The 8,362-nt window shown below is 40.7% G+C and overlaps 1 pseudogene; it reads left to right on the top strand.

Annotated features, from left to right (window-relative positions):
• The first annotated feature begins 25 nt into the window (after positions 1–25).
• Positions 26–8,362, top strand: part of LOC127491641 (low molecular weight phosphotyrosine protein phosphatase pseudogene) — a 71,505-nt pseudogene continuing 63,168 nt past the window's right edge.

Raw genomic sequence — 8,362 nt, 5'->3', positions numbered from 1 at the left:
GGTATAGCCAATCAACATGATTGCTGATGCAGTGGGCGTGGGGCGGTTGTTGCCGGGCGACGGGAGTGCGGGCTGGGTTTGGGGTCTGAGGCCGCCGTGGTGCCTGATTTCCGGGCAGGGTCGCTGTGGCCTCCGTGTTCCTTGGGGCTCTCGGGACCTCTAGAACTCGCCGTGAGCTGCAGAAGCCGCTCCAGGTGAGTCACCACTAACTGCGCTTCATCGAATTCTGGTCTTTGTTTCTTCATATCCCGGAGGATTTCTCCTTTGGGAAGTTTCTGTAATGATCGTTGGAACAATGTTTAAAGATATTGCGTGGTTAATCCTCTTGGTTCATTTCTCTTGTAGATACGTGTTTTCTAGTCTGTCTTTTGTCTTTTTAATATTTCCTATGTGTTGCTTGCTGTTAGTAATGACATTTAAAAAAAAATGATTTCTTGAAAGGCAGAATTAGAGAGAGAGATCGAGAGAGGGAGAGGGAGAGAGAAGGCTTCCATCCGCTGGTTCACTCCCCAGATGGCCGCAATGGCCTGATTTGCACAAATCCGAAGCCAGGAGCCAGGAGCTTCTCCCAGGTCTCCCACACAGGTGCAGGGGCCCAAGGACTTGGTCCATCCTCCACTGCTTTCCCAGGCCACAGCAGAGCGCTGGATCAGAAGTGGAACAGCCGGGACTCAAACCGGCCTCCATATGGGATGCCCAGTCTGGATATCCTCCCTTGTCAGTTGTATGTAGTTTGGGATGACACTGGATTGTCTGTATGTAATGGTGTCATCTGGGTACATTGACAGAGTTCCTGGTTTATTTAGGGTTGATGCTTGTTGTTTGTTTTTGTTGTTTGATTTCCCTGTTAAGAGAGATGGGGAGAAGGCAGGCATGGCTGGGTCTGTTCCCAGGGGAAAAACTTTCGCTGTTTTAAGAAGCTTGCTATAGGTCCATTTTATTCAATCAATCAACTTATTAAATTATGTAGATTTTTTTTCAGTTTCATGCTGTGTATGTGTTTTGGGAGACTGATTTTCAAAATGTAACAGATTTTGAACTCTGGAGTCATTTTTATTTCTAAGAATTTAACAATATCCTCTTAACATTTTGGTAAGTTCTGTATGTTCTATAAAGAATGGCCCTGTTTTAATTTCCTGAAATTAGTTATTGGCTTAATAAATTATCTTATTTTTATTTTTATTTATTTTTACTTTTTTTTGACAGGCAGAGTTACACAGTGAGAGAGAGGGAGAGGGAGAGACAGAGAGAAAGGTCTTCCTTTTTCGTTGGTTCACCCCCCAAATGGCTGCCATGGCCAGCACGCTGCACCAATCCTAAGCCAGGAGCCAGGTGCTTCATCCTGGTCTCCCATGCAGGCACAGGGCCCAAGGACCTGGGCCATCCTCTACTGCCCTTCTGGGCCACAGCAGAGAGCTGGACTGGAAGAGGAGTAACCAGGACAGAATCTGGCACCCCAACCAGGACTAGTACCCGGGGTGCTGGCACTGCAGACAGAGGATTAGCCTAGTGAGCTGCGGTGCCAGCCTAATTTTCTTAACTTTTAAAATATAGTTTTCCTAAAAAAAAAAACAAAAAAAATATAGTTTTCCTTACATGTTTCTGTAGTACTTTTGTGACTGGAAACATTTCATTGATATCTATTGCATCTGTGTCCCGCCTTTATCTAGGTATTGTTTCAGCATTTTTCCTCTTTAATTCTTGAAAAGGTAGCTGAGATTTCTGTGTCCTAACATATTCACTTAAGGATTTCCATTTTCTCCAAGCACTGTATCCGTATCCCCTTAATTTTCTCATATATTTGAAAACCCTGTAAGTGTAGACCTTGTCTGCCCAGTGTCTCCATCCCCATGTGCCTGCAACCATACCAGGCTGCATGTATCTCCTTTCCTGTGCCTTAAATCCCATGTGTTTTCTGCAGTGTCATTCTCCATTGAACTGTGACCTCTCTTCACTATTGTATGTTGTCATTTGTAAAATCTCTGTACTCCATGTCAGCCCTCAAAAGTCCTATTCCATGTGCCTTCATGTGTCTCCAGCCCCTGCGTCTCCAGCACCTCTTTTTAAAAAGGATTTATTTGAAAATTACATAGAGGGAGAGACAGAGGCATAGAGAGACAGAAAGAGCTTCCATCCACTGGCTCACTCCTCAGTTGGCTGCAATGGCCACGGTCAGGCCGTTCTGAAGCCAGGAGCCAGGAATTTAGAGCTTTTTCTGGTCTCCCATGTGGGTGGCAGAGAGCAAAACACTAGGGTCATCTTCCACTGCTTTCCTAGGTCATTAGCAGGGAGCTGGATCTGAACGGGAGCAGCCAGCATACAAACCAGCACCCATATGGGATGCCAGCATCATAGGCAGTGGTGTAACCCACTGCACCACAATGCCAACCTCTCCATCACATCTTTTCTTGAGTGTCCATCTGTGCCTGCATCCTGAGCCAATTGTCATGTCCTCCAGCCCCTCTGCATGAAGCCGTGATCTCCCATCAATTATCTGCTTCCCTTCTGCAGAGTATTTTCCTATTATCATGGAGTGACTTCATTGCCTGTGCCTTCAGCTCTTGGCAGCCTTCAGATACCTCCCTGCCCTTTGCTTGAAGTCATTGTCTTCCTTAGGCTTCCAGAACCCCTATGACTGCAGCCTAGGCTTTTCTCTTGAGTCCCCATGCTAAATGCCTGCACCCTAAGCATCCCATGTGTCTTCATCTCCTGTTCTCTTCCCAGGGTCTCCACCCACTTTGAAGGTTTGGTTATGTGGTTAACTATTGAGGAACAACTTGGTTTTATATGAGTTTTAGCCATTGTGAATATAAATATTTTCATGTCAGCTTTTATCAAGGCATACATTTTTCATGCCAGCTGTGTAAATATATTAGAATGTGTGTGGTGTATGACATGGTGTTGGATTTCTAATAGCATTTCAAGATGTCTGATAAAACATCTGTCCCACTATGCATTCTCACCAGTATCAAATGTGATGTTCTGCTACCCCATCCTTGCAAAGCATTTGTAATGTGTATTTTTAAGTCTAATCATCCTTATACATGGTGTATCCATCTTTTTGCTGTCTAAATGTACTCTTCTTTTATGTACAGTACATTTATTTTCTATGAATTCCCTAATATTCAGAATGCTTTAAATGCTTATTTTGATATATTATATGTGTGTCTCTATTTATATATTCTGTCAGTATTTTTTATTAGATTGATTTATATATTAGAAAGAGAGAAAGACATAGTGAGACAGAGAGACAGATCTTTCATTGATGGTTCACTCCACATATGACCACAATGGCTGGTTCTGTGCCAGACTGAAGCTAGAAGCCTGGAACTCCTTCTGGGTCTCCCATGTGGATGAGAGGAGCCCAAGCACATGGGTCACCTTCTGCTGCTTCCCCAGACACATTAGCAGGGAGCTAGATGGGATGTGGAGTTAAACTGGTGCTCATATGGGATGCCAGTGTCACAGGGCATGGCTTAAGCCGCTGTGTGACAATACCAGCCACTGTTTTGTCTTTGATAATAGGCATTCTGACTGCAGTAACTTGGTATCTAATTGTGGTTTTGATTTGTATTTCCCTGTACTTGTTGGCCATCTGTATGCCTTTCTTTGACAAATGTGCATTTAGATCTAATGCCCGTTTTCAAATATGTTCATTTTTCATTGAGTTTTTAAAATGTCTTAAATTTATGAACATATTCTAATTATTCATCCTTTACTAGGTGTATAGTTTTTTTTTTTTAACTTTCATTTAATGAATATAAATTTCCAAAGTACAGCTTATGGATTATAATGGCTTCCCCCACATAACGTCCCTCCCACCCGCAACCCTTCCCTCTCCCACTCCCTCTCCCCTTCCATTCACATCAAGATTCATTTTTGATTCTCTTTATATACAGAAGATCAGTTTAGCATACATTAAGAAAAGATTTCAACAGTTTGCTCCCACACAGAAACATAAAGTGAAAAATAATAGATGATTTTTTAAATGATGATGAAATCAGATCAGACCTATTATCATGTTTAATCCCAGTGAGAGTCAAGTTGGGAATTGATAATTTCTTCTTTTTTTTTTTTACAGAAGATCAATTTAGTATACATTAAGTAAAGCTTTCAACAGTTTGCACCCCCACAGAAACACAGAGAGAAATATACTGTTTGAGTACTCGTTATAGCATTAAGTCTCAATGTACAGCACATTAAGGACAGAGATCCTACATGAGGAGTAAGTGCACAGTGACTCCTGTTGTTGACTTTACAAATTGACACTCTTGTTTATGGCCTCAGTAATCTCCCCATGCTCCAGTAGTAAGTTTCCAAGGCTATGGAAGCCCCTTGAGTTCTCCGACTCTTATCTTGTTTAGACAAGGTCATAGTCAAAGTGATAGGTTCTCTCCTCCCTTCAGAGAAAGATACCTCCTTCTTTGAAGACCTGTTCTTTTTTTTTTTTTTTTTTTGTTTTTTTTTTTTTTCCTTTTTTTTTTTTTTATCTTTTATTTAATGAATATAAATTTCCAAAGTACGTCTCATGGGTTACAATGGCTTTCCCCCCCATACCGTCCCTCCCACCCACCACCCTCCCCTTTCCCACTCCCTCTCCCCTTCCATTCACATCAAGATTCATTTTCGATTATCTTAGTATACAGAAGATCAGCTTATTATACCTTAAGTAAGGATTTCAACAGTTTGTTCCCACACAGAAACATAAAGTGAAAAATAATAGATGATTTTTTTTTAAATGATGATGAAATCAGATCAGACCTATTGTCATGTTTAATCCCAGTGAGAGTCAAGTTGGGAATTGATAGTTTCTTTTTTTTTTTTTTTTAACAGAAGATCAGTTTAGTGTACATTAAGTAAAGATTTCAACAGTTTGCACCCCCATAGAAACACAAAGTGAAATATACTGTTTGAGTACTCGTTATAGCATTAAGCCTCAGTGTACAGCACATTAAGGACAGAGATCCTACATGAGGAGTAAGTGCACAGTGACTCCTGTTGTTGACTTTACAAATTGACACTCCTGTTTATGGCATCAGTAATCTCCCTATGCACCAGTCATGAGTTTCCAAGGCTATGGAAGCCCCTTGAGTTCTCCGACTCTTATCTTGTTTAGACACGGTCATAGTCAAAGTGGAGGTTCTCTCCTCCCTTCAGAGAAAGGCAACTCCCTCTTTGAAGACCTGTTCTTTCCACTGGGATCTCACTCACAGAATCTTTCATTTAGGTTTTTTTTTTTTTTTTTTTTTTTTTTTTTTTTTTTTTTTTTTTTTTGCCAGAGTGTCTTGGCTTTCCATGCCTGAAATACTCTCATGGGCTTTTCAGCCAGATCGGAATGCCTTTAGGGCTGATTCTGAGGCCAGAGTGCTGTTTAGGACATCCACCATTCTATGAGTCTGCTGAGTATCTCGCTTCCCATGTTGGATCACTCTCCCCTTTGTTTATTCTATCGGTTAGTATTAGCAGGTACTAGACTTGTTTATGTGCTCCCTTTGACTCTTAGTCCTTTCATTATGATCAATTGTGAACTGAAATTGATCACTTGGACTAGTGAGATGGCATTGGTACATGCCACCTTGATGGGATTAAATTGGAGTCCCCTGGTATGTTTCTAACTCTACCATTTGGGGCAAGTCAGCTTGAGCATGTCCCAAATTGTACATCTCTTCCCTCTCTTATTCCCACACTTATGTTTAACAGGGATCACATTTCAGTTAAATTTCAACACTTAAGAATAACTGTGTGATAATTACAGAATTAAACCAGTCATATTAAGTAGAACAGACAAAAAAACTACTAAGAGGGATAATGTATTAAGTTGTTCATTAACAGTCAGGGCTATGCTGATCAAGTCACCGTTTCTCATAGTGTCCATTTCACTTCAGCAGGTTTCCTTTTTGGTGTTCAGTCAGTTGTCACCGATCAGGGAGAACATATGGTATTTGTCCCTTTGGGACTGGCTTACTTCACTCAGCATGATGTGTTCCAGATTCCTCCATTTTGTTGCAAATGACTGGATTTCATTGTTTCTTACTGCAGTATAGTATTCCAAAGAGTACATATCCCATAATTTCTTTATCCAGTCTACCGTTGATGGGCATTTAGGTTGGTTCCAGGTCTTGGCTATTGTGAATTGTGCTGCAATAAACATTAGGGTGCAGACTGCTTTTTTGTTTGCCAATTTAAATTCCTTTGGGTAAATTCCAAGGAGTGGGATGGCAGGGTCGAACGGTAGGGTTATCTTCAGGTTTCTGAGGAATCTCCAGACTGACTTCCATAGTGGCTTGACCAGTTTGCATTCCCACCAACAGTGCGTTAGTGTCCCTTTTTCCCCACATCCTCGCCAACATCTGTTGTTGGTAGATTTCTGCATGTGAGCCATTCTAACCGGGGTGAGGTGAAACCTCATTGTGGTTTTGATTTGCATTTCCCTGATTGCTAGTGACCTTGAACATCTTTTCATGTGCCTGTTGGCCATTTGGATTTCCTCTTTTGAAAAATGTCTATTGAAGTCCTTGGCCCATCTCTTAATTGGGTTGTTGGTTTTGTTTTTGTGGAGTTTCTTGATCTCTTTGTAGATTCTGGTTATTAACCCTTTATCTGTTGCATAGTTTGCAAATATTTTTTCCCATTCTGTCGGTTGTCTCTTCACTCTCCTGACTGTTTCTTTTGCAGTACAGAAACTTCTCAATTTGATGCAATCCCAATAGTTGATTTTGGCTTTGACTGCCTGTGCCTCCCGGGTCTTTTCCAGAAATTCTTTGCCTGTGCCAATATCTTGAAGGATTTCTCCAATGTTCTCTAGTAACTTGATGGTGTCAGGTCGTAGATTTAGGTCTTTAATCCACGTTGAGTGGATTTTTGTGTAAGGTGTAAGGTAGGGGTCTTGCTTCATGATTCTGCACGTGGAAATCCAATTTTCCCAGCACCATTTATTGAATAGACTGTCCTTGCTCCAGCAATTGGTTTTAGATCCTTGATCAAATATAAGTTGGCTGTAGATGTTTGGGTTGATTTCTGGTGTTTCAATTCTGTTCCATTGGTCTATCCATCTGTTTCTGTTAGGTGTATAGTTTGTAAATATTTTCTCCAATTTCAGATTGTCTCTTTGCTATGTTGATTGATTGCTGTGCAGAAGTTTTTTAATTTGATAAAATTCCATTTGACTATTTTTGCTTTTTTCTTCTAGTGCTTTGGTGTCTTATGCTCCAAATGCTTTGCCATTCCAAGGTCCTGAAGCATTTTCTCCTAGTAGTTACATGTCTTACATTTAAGTCTTTAAATCATTTTGAATTGAGTTTAAAATTATTTATCTGAGGGGTGCTGGCATCATGGTGCAATAGGCTAATTCTCTGCCTGCGGCGCCAGCATCCAGTATGGGCACCAGTTTAAGTCCTGACTGCTTCTCTTCCAACACACCTCTCTGCTATGGCCTGGGGAAGCAGTAGAAAATGGCCCAATTCCTTGGGCCCCTGTACCCACATGAAAGACTGGGAAGAAACTCCTGGCTCCTGGATTCAGATCGGTGCAGCTCCAGCTGTTGTGGCCATTTGGGGAGTGAACCAATGGAAGGAAGACCTCTCAGTCTCTCCCTCTCACTGTCTGTAACTCTACCTCTCAAGTATAAATAAAAATAAAAATCTCTAAAAAAAACATATTTATTTGAGAGCAGATAGACAAAAAGAGCCACAGAGAGCTCTGATGTTTACTGACTCCATAAATTCCTACAGAAGCCAGTAGTGTGGAAATCAATCCAGCTGTCTCACATGGTAGAAGCAACCCAGTACTTGAGTTATCCCTAATCCCTCCCAGCATCTGCATTAGCAGGAAACTGGAGTCAGAAGTCAGAGCTGGGTATCTACTAGGTACTTTCATATGAGATTTTAGCATCTTAACTGACATCTTAATGGCTAGGGTAAGTGAATACCTTTGAGTTCATTTCTTTGAACATGATGAGAGATAAAGCTTAAAGCTGCATGTGAATATTCAATATTCAAAGCACCATTTATTGAAAAGACTGCCCTTTCTACAGTGAATATTCTTAGCACTTTTATTGAAGATCAGCTGGCTGGAGATGTTTCTCTAAATTTTTTATTAAAATAAAGAGAACAGATTTCATGCATTTCATACATACAGTGCTAAGAAGATATCCATAGTTCCCCCACTCCCTCCATCAATCCCCCTTCACCCTTCCTTTTTCTCTTTATGTTTTGCAAAAACATAAATTCAAAAAAACATAATTTCACAATTTTTTTCATCTCAAGTTTAGTGCACCACTAACCATAATATTCAACAAATAAAAAGTCCAAAACCACAGTTTCACTAGAGTATACACAGTTTCACTAGAGTTTACAATAATCAA

Source organism: Oryctolagus cuniculus, chromosome 3, assembly GCF_964237555.1.
Source record: "Oryctolagus cuniculus chromosome 3, mOryCun1.1, whole genome shotgun sequence".
NCBI lineage: Eukaryota > Metazoa > Chordata > Mammalia > Lagomorpha > Leporidae > Oryctolagus > Oryctolagus cuniculus.
The sequence above is the reverse complement of the archived record's forward strand: the minus strand, read 5'-3'. Positions and strand labels throughout refer to the sequence as shown.